The 15,891-nt window shown below is 41.7% G+C and overlaps 1 protein-coding gene across 13 annotated transcripts in view; it reads left to right on the plus strand.

The window, feature by feature from the left end:
- The window catches only part of LOC123615342 (uncharacterized), a 156,319-nt gene that overhangs the window by 108,356 nt on the left and 32,072 nt on the right, over nt 1-15,891 (plus strand). Inside the window, exon 14 of one of the 13 annotated variants that reach the window (XM_074378269.1) lies at nt 12,335-14,249. The exons of the other annotated variants lie outside the window; for them this stretch is intronic. The gene's annotated coding sequence lies outside the window, so the exon portion shown is untranslated. Of the gene's footprint in view, nt 1-12,334; nt 14,250-15,891 lie in introns of those variants that run through there. 13 annotated transcript variants of the gene reach the window in all.

Genomic DNA, 15,891 nt, shown 5'->3' on the forward strand with positions numbered 1-15,891 from the left:
ATTCAGGCAGTGTTCCAGGTGCTTGCTCCTTACCAGGGGGAACAGTGCAAGTTTAAAGGGGGAGAAGGGCAGCGGAGGGAAACTAGCCAGGCCCCATGTCAGGTACCAGTCGGCCACCCTACTTGCGTGTTGCATTCACATGTGAATGTGGGTGGTGGCAGCCCCCTTTTGCAGATTGGGAAGCCTTCTCAGAGGGGTTAAGGAATTGGTCCATGTAGCGGCTAGTAAATGCTGTAGCAGGATTCAAGCAGGGCCTTGTCAGACTTCAAGGGTGTGATTTCTCTACTAATTCCGGTACCTACCTTTTGTACCTGGAATGGTGAAGTGGGTCAGTTTTGGAGCCTTTCAGAAAAAGTGCGATTTAAGTGCCTCAGGACTGTTTCACAAAGCTCAGTGTTCTTTGATGGTTCAGAAGCACCGCAGTGCTTTACGCCCCACAGAGGTTAGGTCTTACTCCTTTGACGATGACATGGTTGCAAATGACGTACAGGTGCAAAACCAGACTTAGCAGCTTCTGAAGGAAGCTCTCCAGTTCTCCCTTGATAGACTTTATTCCACGGGATGTAACTGTGCTGCAGCATAGGCCTGAGCTTTCTATATGGAGTGAGGGTTTGATATCCAAATTTAGCATAAAATGGTCAGATGAAGATAATCGATGTTGACAATTCATTTTTGGTTTTCATTAGACAAAATATACTATCAGTTAATGGCCCATATAGAGAATGAAATTGAGTACAGATCATTGCATTTCTTACTTTCTATTTAGAGTTCTTTTACAGCATAAGTTTGCCTGCTTTGAAACATCAGATCCACCACCAGGGCGCCTGTCAGTGTGTTGATGTGATTGCATTTACACACTGAATGTAATCTGGGCTTCCTCAGCCCCAAACACTCCAGTGCAGAATCACGGGCTGTAGCCATCTCTTAGTCACGCAAATACTTCTAAAATTATATGATGCCACAAAAGAAAGAAGAGAGAGAAAGGGATTGCCTTTATCAAAATTCCTTTCAATTCTAACTGCAAAGAGTTGTTGAGGAGCTCTGGTTTCCTTTGGATATGAATATATACATTTCTTTGCATGTAACCTGGGTTTTGGACTAGAACACCAAGCCTTTGCTGTCCACAAAACACAAAAATAGTAGTCAAATTGCCAACGTGTGAAATATTTTATTCTTTTTTCTGAGAAGGAATCCTTGAATTTGGGACTTGGGCTTTGATTTTTGGTTTTTGTTTCTCCCACCCCTCTTGTAATCTCTCACTCCTTCCCACATGGCCCCCAAGAGGTCGTGGTCTCAAAGGAGCGGACAAAAGCCCAGTTGGTCACCATGCAGTGCTGCTGTAGAGGGAGCCCAGCCAAGACATAAAGGACATAATTAGAGAGGACTTCCTGGAAGAAATGGGCTCTACATTCAGTTCTGAGGACAGAGTAAGAGTCAGCCAAGAGAAGGAGTCAAGAGTGTGTCTCAGGTTGTAGGTGCAGCCTGCGCAGAGGCCTGGAGTCTTGTGGGGTGGGGTCTCGGGTAGAGTGCCTTGTGTGGTCCAGGGTGGAGGGTGCCCCTGCTGGGGAGGACACAGGAGAGGGCCTGGGCTGGAGGGATTTTGAGGAGCTTGGGTTTTACTAGAAGTGACACAGGAGGCAGTGAATGTTGTTAGCAGGAAGTGACCCTCAGTAAAGGTAAATCTGGTTTTACTTCTGATATTCTACAGAAAGAAGGGTCGGGACGGGCAAGAGCAGCTCTGTTTGTCCCTTTGAGACCCACCCCATCATTCATTTATTCATAACACGCTCACTTCTGCGTGTCTAGGGGAGAGAGTTTGGTCCCACAGTATTAAGCCAAATATATTTTCTTCTTGGGAGCTTAGCAGTGTCAGAAGTTGACTTAGCCTAGAATCTTCTAGGAACAGAGGAACAAATTAGGGAGGTTGGAGGGAGAGAAGGCTTCCTTGAGAAACAGTCAAAATGAGCCTGGAATCAAGTGGGAAGTAGGAGCAGGTCAGGGGGGCCCTGAGGTCACTGGGGTCCTGGGTACTGAGGTGAGGCTGGGCAAGCAGGGTCGGGTGTGGGGCTAGAACTCTACCAGGGAGCCTCTGAAGGGTTTTAAATGGGGGTTACCTGATCAAATTTGTGCTTTGAGAAGGCTGCCCTGGCTCTGTGTGTGTGTGTGTGTAGCGGGGAATTGGGGGTGGGTGCCACCAACTGGGTGGGGGTTATTAGAAGACAATTCACAGGCTGGGAGGCAACCAGTGGGAGAGGGGCGTAGGGGCTGCTTGGGGATGGCAGGGGCAGTGTGGATGCCGGATTTCCTTATGGGAAGGGCTTGTTAGCGGGGCCGCTCTAGCGGCGCATTTTGGCTGGAAGGAAACAGATGGAGGCCTCCAGGTGGACTTTCCTTTACTCTACTTCCCAGCCTTGTGTGATGATCTTAGCTCAGCCAACATTTGGAACAGAAGAGCTAAGTTCCAGAGTAGCCCAGAAATTTGTTGAGCTCGTTTGAGTGAGATCTGATAGGATTTAGGTTTGTGTTCAGATCTGCACGTTCACTTAGCTAGAAATGTCCCGTCTTTTGGATTTCCATAGGGGTTTTTATTCTTGATAAAGATTGCTTTCTTGGTGAGAGGAAATTTAATACAGCTTTTGTCTTTCTCAAAAAAATCATATCTTATAAGAGCTTTAATATTCAAAAGAATAGGAATATTTAAAAATGATAAAGTAAGGCTTTGGTGTAGTTTCTTTGGTTTCTGAGTTAATGTGGAGTTAGAGCTTTTGCCTTACTTAATAGCACATCCTTGTCAGTATTTAAAGAGCTGTTAGTGAGCGCCCCAGGCCCCACCTCTCAAAACATCATTAAAGTTTGCTCTGAAAGAGTGAGGTCATAAAGGTCTTGTTTGCAGAAGCCAAACAGTTGGTTTATAATATGCAGCATAGCTCCCTATATAAAATAATAATAGGTTCAAAATTAAGAAAGTGGAAGACAATTGATTTTTTTTACAGCTGAAACATAAACTTTCTTGTGCTAATGTTGCAACTGGAAATTTTGAAAAGAAAAATCCTACTGTAATATCATCTACGTGGAATACATATATGCCTTTCACGTTTGAAAAGTAACTGCGCAGTGGTTTTTGGAGTCAGGAGCATTCCAGCTCAGATACTGGCAGTGGTGTTGCTGGTTTTCAAGGAAAGAGTCTAAATTTGCCTTCTTAGCATTTTTTTTTTTTTTTTTTGTAGTGAGACGGTTGAGTAGTGCTTTGCCAGCATAATTTTGGGGCAATTTGGGGGCAGATGTCTTGCACCTGCAGTGAGATATTTCCATGCATTTTATTTTCCGGACATCACCAGGGCACATGTGTGGTTTGCGCATGCAGGCTGGGGTGCTGCAGGACTCCCTGATCCATCACCATTTTGTCCTATAGCTGCTCCGGTCAGTGAATGATTTTCTGTGGCTTGGAGGTAATGTAGTCTGATGCAGATGATCAGATGTGTAGTTAAAGGGCTATTACTTGAAATAAGATAAACCTAGAAACATGGCTCTAAAAATACAGGATGAGGGAAGAGAATTGGTTGAGCTGCTTGCAGTGGGGCTTCTTCTCAGATGACTCCCTCATCGTGATTCCTGCCAATATCCGCCCCAGCCATGCACGGAAGTCTTGCCGAAGCAAGCATGCACTATGCTCAGAAACGCACCGAAATTCCTTGTGCCTCTGTTTGTAGGCTTTTTCTTTTTAAAGCACATCTTGCCCTTTGCTTAAATGCCATCCCTGCTAGTCACCTCTTACACTCATTCTTCTGGACCTCGTCCATACATAGCTGCTGATTGGATGAACAGAATGTAGTATCTCCATGTATTGGAACATTATTCAGACGTAAGAGTGAATAAAAAGGAAAATATAAATAAAGCAGAAGATGAAAAAGGCCACGTATTCTGGGAAGTCCACCCTAAATGCTCAACCCGCCCTTTTCCCTTTGTAACCCAATCCCTTATGCTCCACTCTGCTCTTTTTGATAGTACTTACCACCTTCTAATAAACTTTAAAGTTTTCAAAAAAAAAAAAAAAAAACAGAGAGATGCTGATACGACTTCAACATGGATGAGCCTTGATAACAGCATGTTAAGTGAAAGGAACCAGACACAAACGGCCACATATTGTTGACTTCAGTGATCTGAAATGCCCAGAAAAGGCACATGCAGAGGCAGAGAGCAGGTGATGGTTGCAAGGGGCAGAGTGGAAGGGGATTAGGGAATGACTGCTAGTTAAAGGGGGTTTCTTCTGAGGTGATGAAGTGTTCTGAAATAGATGGTGGTGAGGGCTGCACAACCGTGAGTGTGCAGAAGACTGCTGAGCGCTGTCTCTGGGAGTGCCTGTTTTTGGGGTGGCTTTATTTTGTTCTCACCCTGCAGTGTGAAGTGTCATCTTGTACTGAGGCCATTCTACTCCTGTGAGTGGTGAGGCTCATGGACTTTGCAGAGTCATGTTTCTTTTTCCCCCTTGCTGAGTGTAGGCAAAAAAGTTTTAAGCCTGAGAAAGTGCTCCATCTGCAGAAATGTCTTTCAGTTTTGCATGGTGTAAAAATCTTGAGAGCTTTTTAATCGTTGAGGACATTCTGTCTGGGGAAATAGCCCGTGAAGCCTGGGTGAGACCTGGAAGAGCCGCGCTTCCCTCCCTGACACGGGGGGGGATTTCACCCCCGTTCAGTCAGTGAAGGGCCCAGAACCGTGAGCGGAGTTGACAATCGTGAATATTTATGTGTATCCGCTGCTTCATCTTGGATATTAATTTCAAGCTTAGTCAGTTTGTGGCGGCAGCCTCATCCTACATCAGGAATTTATAGTATCTGCTCTTTGAGGTGAAGAGCAGACAGACTTGACTATTTTACAGTCTCCCTTGAATTGATATCTCAGATTCCTTTGTCAAAAGCAAAACAGCAGAAATACAAACGTCCTTTAATGCCAATGTGACCTGGAATGGCTTTAGTCTCTGTGCCTCAGTGGCCTTATCTGAGGGTGGGGAAGATGATAACAGTGCTTCCCTCAGAGTGGGTTGGTGAAGGTGGATTGAGAAGCACAAATGGAGGACTTACACGAGATGCTCATGGATGACCGAATTTAGTGCTCTCAGCCTGGTGAGGCCTCAGGCAAAGAGATGTCAGAACAGAGCATTCCTAGCCGAGTTTGATCCGTGTTGGCAGCTGTTACGATCACTATCACCACTGTGGGTTATCAGGTAGTTTTAAGAGTTGGTAATATGAATTCATGAATAATGTTAAAAGACTAGACATCTCAGATCCAGTTTACATAGTTCTCACGATTTCCTCTGAGAAATGGATGTTTTATTCCCCATCTTAATTCTGAGTTGAGTCTCTAAAAAAATTCTGTATTCCTCCATCTTTTTGCTTTATTTCTCCATTTCTTAAAAAAAAAAAGTTTTTAGACGGAGTTACTGCGGATTGAACTGAAGGCCGCATGCATGCGAAGCACATACTCCCCAAATGAGGTATAATCTCCCCCATATTTTTTTTTAAACTTTACTTTCTTAGTATTCAGAGTTTAGAGGCCTCTAATTCTTTTTCTGGAGACTTGTCCATAAACCTGTATATCTATAATTAATGGACAAAACTTGGTTTTTAAAAAAATCAATAGAATATTCCGCAATCCATCCAAAAGGAAATACTCATTGACTTAAAAATGTTTCTCCTTTATGGTGATTTCTACTTTTTGGTCTAGCTTAATTTATTAACAGCCATCATCATCATCATAATGACCAAACTCGCTCTGAGTGGACACCTACCTAAGGCTAAAATTCTTTCCTCATGCTTTACTTCATAGCAAGTGTTTGAGTGTAGGTAACAGTGTCTCTCTTTTGGCAGCTGAGGGATTGAGAGATGGGGCAGCTTGTCCCAAATCACACACAGCTGGCGGTGGCTAGCTGGGTGCTGGAACCTAGGCTGCACAGGATGCATTCTTAATTGCTCCTCTAATCAGCCTCCCGTTGAGTGGTTTCCCGAACTCCTGTGAGTCCATAAATGGCCGATTTTAGTGATCTCAGCCTGATGAGTCCTTCAAAGGAGAGACACCAGTGAGAATGTGAGTACAGAGTGTCATAAATTAAAATTGTACATTTTCATAAATGTTTTATTCTCAGGTAATGACTTAAAAAGTTATTTTTTTTTATTTTAGTGCTCTGTAAGCACTAAAAACAAAACATTAAAAATAATTATAGTGCAAAAGAGGAGTGGGCTTTGAAAGTCCAGCCATTGCTAATGATGTTACTTGTTTTTCTCTAGTGGCCCTTTTTGACAGAAACACTTGCAAAGACTGAATTGGTTTTATGTAGTCTTAGTATGGAAGAAAAGATTGTCAGTGAATATTGTAAGTAAAATATTTAGTCTTTTCTTTCCTGATGATGAATATGTAAGTTGTTTTCATGGCTTAAGTACATTTCCTCATTTGTGAAATTTGAGTAATGTTGTTTACCTTGTCTAACCGTGAGAGTTAGACGCCTTGTATACAAAGCACCCAAGAGGTGCTTAATAAAAACATGCTGTCACAATGACAGATATTTTAGAAGAATCAACTCTGAATACTAAAGAGGGTGGCTTATTTCTGATGCATATTCAATATGTATATATATATGATATATATGAATATGGCTTAAAGTGACAAGGATTCATTTTATTTTTTTAATGCAGTATGAAATTTTAATGAAATCTGTATCATTCTAGTGAGACAGGACTAGTCAAATTGCCTTAAGCAGACGACCTTGAAGATTATGTACACAGAATGTGTATTGTTACAACTCAGAATTCATGTTGCCGTGTAACCATCCACTCAGACTTTTAAATTCGTGGGATTCTGACCAGATCCATTAAGTCTAGTAAAATCCACATTGATAATTTTCAGGGAATAAGCTTCTCTCTTTTGTGATTAAAGAAAATTTTGATTTTTTTTCCTGCACTATTAACAGGTTTAAAATATCAAAACATTGATTTGACATGTCACTTTTTTAATAGAGAGAATAAAGCTAATGCTGTTTTAATATATAAATAAATGTTTTTGTATTTCAACAAACTTGTATGATTTCCTGGTTCTTTGAGAAGTATTTTCAAGATACTTAGATTACCTACTGTTAGAAAAATACAGACGTGACTTTTATGAATATAGGCCTAGTACAGATCTGTTGGTTTTTGCTACAGTGCAAGACATGAGGCCTAGGAGAGATTTGCTGCTGATTGCCAGGACAGATCCCAGGTCTCCGTCTCCCCTCATGTAAAATGAAGTGGCTGGACTGGATTCTTTCCTCTTCTAAGATGAGTTTCCATGAGCCTATGTCTTTTGTTTATATTCAGGAGTATTAACAATATCAGATTAAATACTGAATACCGCTCCCTTCCCCCGAAGCAAAGTGCAGTATGTGCTACATAAGCTTTTAGTTACCTGATTCTCGTTTCTGATCCTACAGGCAATTTTTGTGTTCCATGTTTCCCGGCAACCTGGAAGGTCTTTTTAGCCATAGGTGGTGCTGTTGCAAATTCTTACAGTCTTAATTTTCCTATTTGTAAAAGAAGGTTTAAACAACGTTATTTTATTTTGATTACTTTGCTTAATGCTTCAGAATAGCACAAAGTCCATTATGTCTGTCTACCTGGAAAAATTATTCTGCTTATATCTTAGTTTTATTCTGTCATCTCGCTCTGAACATTTCAGACTTGCTATGCAAACAATGGCAAAACCGGACTTTTCTTCCAGTGTTAGAAACCAGTGAGCCGGGATATTATAAAAGAGCTAGAAGCGGCCTCTGGAGCACCTTAAAGCTGAAAAGTGTACTGAGATCCCTGATTATTGACCCCGCCGCTGTGTGTTAATTGGTGGTAGGAGATTTGATACATATACGAAGGGGTGTAGTTTTTTGGCTTGGGTTTGCGTGCACGTGCTGCCACTGAGCAACGTGAGCCTGAGTCAGTTCGTTCTGGGTTTTTCCGTCGTCTGTGAGATGGGGACGCTCGTATCTGCTTTGTAGAATTGTGAGAATTAGAAATTATGTAAAGTGTTTACCACAGTGGGTATGTCAAGAGGACTCATAAACTTTAGCTGCATTTTTGTGTGAAGCCATCATTTTATAGTCTTTAGCAATTACTAAGAAACAGGAAAATAAGTAAAGCTGGTTTTATGATGAAAGATATTTGAGGAGGTTCCATAGTTCCTAGACTCATAATTTACCATCAGCAGAGTCAGAACTGTTACACAGTCACCCTGAACCAACGTTAAGCCACAGAATTTTTTGTTACTTCATATATGTTGGGCTTAAGGGGATCCAATACTTATACACATGTTTTCTCCAGCAGCCAACTGAGAGATGACACAAAAGAGTAGGCAGGCGATAAATGTCTTCTTTGTTAATGATGAAGCCACGTTCTCCATGGACTTCAGGGCTGTGGGAAAATGGGTGTCATGGTATTGTGTCCCACAACTAGAGACTCACCCTTTCCCAGGTAGCTCTGGGCCACAGCGAGCCTTCCCTTGAGAGGATCTGTCCCATCATGCACAGGGCTGTCCTGCCATAGAGCTGAGCATCCCAGCTGCTTCCCAAGGGTGGCCAACACTGGAGGGAAAGGAAGGGTTTCACATGCCCTGCTTGTCTCCCAGGACTCACACCTCATTCTGTTAGTGTGACGAGGGCTAGCTGTGGGCCAGTGGTCAGGGGTGTGAAGGGAGAAGCACTCTCCGTGGCACAGAGGTGTGGGGAGGAGGCATCCCCTCCCTCAGTTTAAACAGGAGGTGAGATGGAAGAGAAGGGTGCTCCCCAAGAGTTTATAAAAGGAGAAATAAGGATTTCCTTTGGGACTTAGACTAGCCAGAAAACACAGAAGATGATTAGAAAGGAGACTCGTAAATCACTTTCATATTAAGTTGACATTTGTTGAGCTCAAAAAATGTGCTACATTCTTTTCTGAGCGTTTTACAGAAATGAATCCTTCAATATTCTCAACAAGTGAGTAGGGAAGGTTTGATTGTTATCCCAGTTTTACAGTGTGGAAATTGAGGCACACAGAGGGTAAGTTGGCCAATGTCACAGAACTAGTAAGTGGCAGAGCTGGTATTTAAACCCTGGATGTCTGGTTTCCAGGCTCCCAGAGATGGGCTTTGGGTGTTTAGAGGTATCTGCATCCCTGGATCTCTGTACCTCTGTGCATCAGTTAGCCCAAAAAGGACAGGGAAAGGAGAGTTACACAGGTGCTCACAGTCATGTCTAGGCCACAGTCCATGAAGAGTGCAGCGTGATTAGCGTTAATTGTTTTCCAAGCAGTAGATCTGTTCATATAACAGAAACTTAGTCCATTGAGTTAATCTAGAAACCCTTCCTGCTCTGCTTCTGTCCATGTTTGCCATGTGACTGCCTGCCCATGATTGGGCCGTGGAGGAGAAAATATACTCACTGTTGAACTCTGATATTTCGGTCTGATTCATAGTTTCACGTCTTCTGTTACATTAATAAGTTAAGTTTCTGGTTTTCTTGTTTCAGTGTCTCATGAGTTTGGTTAATGTGAAACCAGTCCATGGGAGCCCAGGGGTGCTGATGGTATAATTTCTGAGCACGTTGTGGCACTTCTACCCGTGCAGACCTGACTGGAGGATGTCCGCCTTCCTCACTGATTTCTCCCAACAGCAGGGTCCTCTCCCATGCCCAGATGTGAGGCTGGGAGCTCTCTGAGAAGACCGGTCAGAGGCTAAGTCCACCAATCAGAAAATGATGAAGTAGCTGGAAGTGGGTTTAATAGAAGAAAAGGTCTTCCAGGTAGTCCGATGGGCTGTTGAAGCCCATTTGGTGAAAAGCTGTCCACTGTCTGTGGTTGATCTGCTTCTTTGCTGTTGAAAAGTCTGGATTAGATGAAGGGATTTTAAAAAGTAGAAAGGAGTGATTTCAGGTGGTACATCCACACCGGTGAGAAGTGATGGATGACCGCCTGAGTGAGGCATAGACCGAGTCTTACAAACTTCATAAAACAGTTTTAAAAGCTCTTCCATCTGAGTGCACTTCATATGGGATCCAGTTCATCACTGGTTGCGCTGAGAAGGCAAAAAATTGATGATGGCAGAAAGGACACGGAGGCTTCAAAAAGGTCTCAGTCATGTTCCCTGTTTAAGGGATGTGGCACAGTGTAATATATTTGAGCTGATTTTTCACTGAACAATTTTTAGTGTTTTCTGGGACTCCCCAGTGCCCAAAGGTTCCATACAGCTGGGTGTCCCCTCAGTGCAGCTCTGTCAGCGCTTGCCCAGGGCTGACGTGTTGTCACGGGGAGCAGGACGGCCAGCGTCCCCGGCTCCTCCGAGCTCCGTCTCCTCATCCTCAGTGCCGGGTTTCTCATCCCTGTCTACATAGTAGTGTTGCGGAGAATCACACATGATGATAATCAGGTGTGATTTGTGGTTGTCTCTTTGATTGGCATATACTAAATATTTGATAGAAACATTTGTTTTTTTATTATAATTGTGGCTCCTAGATTGCAGTGGTTTTTAGTCAGCATTTTTTTATAACTTTATTCTTATTTTTAAATATGCACATATATTTATTTATTTTTTTGGAGGTACTGGGGCTGAAGCCAGGATATTGTGTATGCTAAGCAGGTGCTCTGCAACTGAGTAATACACACCCTCCTTGTCTGCACTTGAAAATAAATATTGCAACACACAAAATTGCTCTTAAACACCTAGATGGGACCTAGTCTCTGTATAGACAATTAAACACGTATGCTATTTCAATAAGAATAAATGTTGTTGGGACATACCTTTCTGAATCTGTTAATGTGCTTAAAAACGATCATAGCTAGTGATAAACACGAGCCTTGGATCCAGTACTTCTTAGGGTCTGTTTTGCCATCATGGGAAATTACATTCTACAGAGAAGGCTAATTGGGTCTCGTTGATATTTGGATGGTTTAGCAGATGATCAAGGCTTTCAAAAGCTGACCATTTTGTATTTTAAACTAACTACAAAGTTATCTTCTAGAAGTTGGAAGACCTAAGCTTGTGAAGTGCCCAGTAATCCAGGGGGTATGTGTCTGTGTCTGTGTGAATGTTTCTGTGTGTGATTTCAGGAAGGTAGGAATAAGATCCATATAGCCTTCTGATACATTTCTCCTCCAGTTTAAGGTTCAGGCATATATTTACACAAATATGTTGATATTCTTATGTCATTTGGCATATTGGTGGGAATACGAAGTTCTCATACTTGTTTCAGAAAGGTTGGGGAGCATGAGCTTAGAAAATGGGAGGAGAAAGAGGCAGGGAGGCACTTCACACTTTGTGCAGGATATGAGAAACAGTAGCTTTTCTTTTCTCTTTTCTTCTAAAGCAAACTGGCACTGAATTGTAACATACTATTAGTCAGAATTGCTTTTCTGATCAGAAACAAGTGCCTCAGATTTTCCAAGGCAACATGAATGATGAAATGTGTTTTAGCAGTTATCTTTAAAAGTAGATTTATTTTTCAAGTAAAAGGCTATAGCCTGTTCTTTCTTCCAGCGGTACAAGAAATTCTCATTGATCTATGTACAAGATCTATGTGCTTAGTTTTTTTTTTTTTTAAGTGCTTCTTTCATTGTAGTGTGAATGAATGTTTAAAATTTCTGGATTTTGATCTTAAGAACATGCTGAATTATCAGAACTAATAAAAACCTGATTTTTCTTTGGTCCTTGTTTGTTGGGGCACCCTATTGATTTCTGTTGTCTGTTAAAGAGGGAAATTCTTCCTCTAGCCTGCAGATCATTAAGTGAATGGTTTGCAGTGTGCCTTTAAAATTCATTGAATGCATAGAGCATGTTTGTCCAGTGAATTTTGAATTGACTCATAGTAATGACTTTGATTTGGTTCTGTGGCTCTTCCTCTTCACAAGCATTTGAATTCTCTGTTGCATTTTGTATATGTGTTCTTAACAGGGGAAGTAATTTTGCTTTTTTTACACAGGTGGGCTTTCCTATCCCCTCTGAATGCCTTCTGTAATTGATACAACAAAAATCTGTTATTGCAGTACTTAATTATTTCATAAACTATTTTTTGGATTAATCAGAAACAATGACAAGGAGTGATAATAAAAAATCTGAAAACCTTCCTTCCTTGAATAATAGAAATCAGGTGGTCAGGCTCACGAATGCTTTGTGCCTGACACACTTACTCTTATGTCATTGTGTATAATGACCCAGAGATGGAGTTTCTTCAGGTTTGTAATTTTTTGTTTTAACATTTGTGTTGAATTCTTTCTCCAGGCTGATGTTTCCTGTTGGGTTTGTGGAAAGTGTAGAAGGGAAACAAATGCTTTGTTTTGTTTTTTTTTTTCAGGAGACCTGAGTTGCTGATGAGAAAAGAGTTGAGGTTGGGCTGGGGAAAATAGTGACACTCCCTCTCCTCCCGACTGAAATTGATGAACAATGAAATCAATTAAGTGTATAGGTATTTGACCAATAGTAGTTAGCTAGCCCAAACTGGCTAGTTATGCCCAATGGTAAGTACTGAATTCACCTGCAGAATTAGGTGCTTTACCAAGTAGAAGCAGCTTAGAGCATTCAGAAAAATCAGTCCTATGATGAGATATAAAAAGAATATAATACCTTTTATTTCTGAAACTTTTCTATGTTAAGTTGTGTAGAGCTAAAATTAAGTTTCAAGTACCAGGAGTTAAGAGTGCAGGTGGTTCTCAGGGATCGTTATTCAGAGATGTGCCTAGACCCTGCTACAGTGGCTGAAGCTGGCAGGAAAATACCGAGAGTCAGGATTTGTCATCCGAGAGTGTTCTCTGTAATGGTTCCATGTGGGAGACCATGACTGGTTTAACAAATTGTAACAGACCCCAGCCGCCTGTCAACTTTAAGAAGAAAAAATATGCTTAGTAACTGCTTTGCAAGCAGGCACCTGTACATCCTCACTCCTGTCTCCTGGCCTTAAAAAGCAGAGACAATGCTTTGCTTGCATAGTTGAGGTTTTAGATAGCACTCTGCTCATTGCAAAGCAATGACCCAAGCCCTCAGCTATAAACGCTGGGATTGTGGGCTGTTAGATAGTCTATTATCCCCAAATCAAGGACCTGGCTGGTCTGGTGGTCTGCTGTGAAATTCACATATCTAAAGAATGTATCTTGTTCCCCTCACCCCATGACTTCCCGAAAGATACACTAAGCTTTTTTACTTATTGTGGATTCTACAATCTCTGTCTCATCCCATCTTTCCCCAAGTTCCTGCTTACTATCACACAACTGTTAATGACTTTTTCCTTTGATTATACACAATAAATATGGGAGCATTTGAGAGTCTCTTGGAGTTGGCTCCCTACTCCCTCTCGATTTCTTGACCTTTTCCACAAAGTCTTGAATAATCATTCCGTGTCGGTAAGACTTCTGCCAGCCAGAACCCACAGTTCCAGTTGAGAAGGATGCAGGCTTTATCTCTCCTACCCGAGGGAGAGAGAGAAGAGAATTGAGATCTGCTCCCCCGTGGTCCCTTCATGCACCAGGGCCACTCCAGTTCACCTGCAGCCTTCTGGCCTCTGCTCACAGGGCCTCTGTCCCAGGACTGACCGCAGCCTTTTCTTCCCTTGTCAACATTTCCTGTGCCTTTCAGAAGTTGGTCTCTTCTCTGCAGTTCAACCCTGGCAGATGTGATGGTGGTCCGCGTGCTGGTGGGCAGTCCCTTGGGGACTCCCAGGAGCCATGCTGATTCTCCTGATTCTCTCATTCGCAGTTACAGAACTGTCGAGCACCGAAAGAAGCCCATTCACGTGAGGTCAACACAGCATTACATCACTTACATTTTATTTTTGAATTTTCAGTGGAGTAATTATTTGTAGCAAAGTGTTCCAGATTTTCGGCCGCCTGCTTTCCTCACCACCATTTCCTTGTTCGCTCTGGTGCTTGTTTTAAGAACAATGTTTCTTCTCTGGTCATTTATAGCAGCTGGGCATGCCAAATCCTTGATCTGTATTTGAAGAAGAATGCTTCTTTTTGATGTCAAACGGATTTTCCTTTTTCTAAACATTTCATGTACATTCAGCAACTGTTTCAAGTGAAATGCTCTTGTCCAATTTCGGTTAACTCACATTTGCTGATCTCCTACTTTCATGTTGAGGGCAGTTTATTCTTCCTCTAATAAAAGTTAGCAATTTGCATTTACTACGGAAGGTACTGGCCCGAGGTGCTTTTGTTCTTAAGAGTTTTAATACAATTCACTCATTAAAATGTACAGCGGTATTTACTCTATGCCGAGAATTGTGCATCCCAGTCAATCTTAGAACATTTTCATCCTTCCAACAGTAAGCCCCGTATGCATAAGCAGTCATTCCCAACTTCCCCATCCTCCTCCAGCCTCAAGGAGCCACTCTTCTCTCTCTGTGTATTTGCCTGTGCTGGATATTTCATGTAAATCGAGTCATTTCATGTAAATGGAACCGTCTATTGTGACTGACTTCTTTCACACTGAGTAACGTTTTCAATGTTTGTCCACGTTGTGGCCTGGGTCAGTACTCTATGCTTTGCTATTGCTGAATAATATTCCACTGTATGGCTGGGCCTCACTGTTTACCCATTCTTCATGTGATAGGCATTTGGGTTGTTTCTGCTTTTTGGCTCTGATGAGTAATGGCGCCGTGAACATTCCTGTAGGAGTTTTTATGTGGACATTTGTTTTCAGTTATCTTACGTGTGTGCCCAGAAAGCAAAATTGCTGGGTCATTCAGAAACCAAATGTTCAACTCTCTGAGGACCTACCAGGCTGTTTTCCAAAGTGGCCACACTGTGTTACGTCCTCACCAGCAAGGGCTGTGATCTCCGCTTCCTCTGTTTCCTCATTAGTGCTTATTATTCTTTTTTTGATTATAACCTATTGTAGTGAGTGTGAAGAGGTTTCTCCTAGTGGTTTTGACTTGATTTCCCTTACAGCTAATGATATTGAACATCGTTTCTTTGTGCTTATTGGCCATTTGTATATTTTCCTTGAAAAATATCTTTTCAGATACTTTATTCACTTTTTAATTGAGTTGCCTTTTTATTGTTGAATTGTAGGAGTTTTTCTTTTTTTTTTTTTTTGGAGATACAAATTCCTAAGCAGATAAATGAGTTGAAAAAAATTTCTGCTGTGTGTTGTTTTTTCACTTTCTGGATGGTGCCCTTTGAAGCAAAGTTTTAAATTTTGATGAATTCCAATTTATCTCTCTTTTGTTTGTTCCTTGTGCTTTTGGGGTAGTATTAAAATCTGAGGTATTTTATTTAAACTTTTATATATAAAATAACTTAATTCTTAGGACCGTTCTAGGAGACGGGTGCTATTGTTGTCCCCAGCCTATGGATAGGAGACTGATTTGCAGAAAATTTCTCTGTCATATCAGTGTCACAGCTACCAATTGCTGTGGGAGTTCAGACCCTCATGTTTGTCCCCAGCATCTGTGCTCTTCACCACCATGCTCCACTCCTTCCTGGAATCGTTAATAAAAAAGTCTTTCCTTTTTTGATTTCTTGTTATTTTGTTTTGTCATTTGGGACCTCATCTCCTCATTTTCCTTGCAGAGATCAGTGTAGGTTTATTTTACATCTCATGTAGGCAGAAGCATTGCTAGGTTAACTACTTTATTACTCACTCTCCAGTGATGATTGTTGCTAGTTGACCTAATGAAGTCATGCTTAATTCTTTCCTGCTCATGACACTAAAAACAGAGTCATGACTTACAGAATGCTCAAAGAAGAAAGTACTTGATTGATTTTATTTTGCTATCCAATCAAACCAATCAAATAAAAACCCCAGTGATGACACAGAATATAAGCCTTCCAGAATAGTGTCACTGTCTTCCTTGTGTTTCATTTATTTGGTCACAGTGTTTGGATAGTGCCTTGCTGTCCAGCAGTTTTGTTAGGA

The sequence above is a fragment of the Camelus bactrianus genome, chromosome 14 (assembly GCF_048773025.1).
Source record: "Camelus bactrianus isolate YW-2024 breed Bactrian camel chromosome 14, ASM4877302v1, whole genome shotgun sequence".
Classification (NCBI taxonomy): domain Eukaryota; kingdom Metazoa; phylum Chordata; class Mammalia; order Artiodactyla; family Camelidae; genus Camelus; species Camelus bactrianus.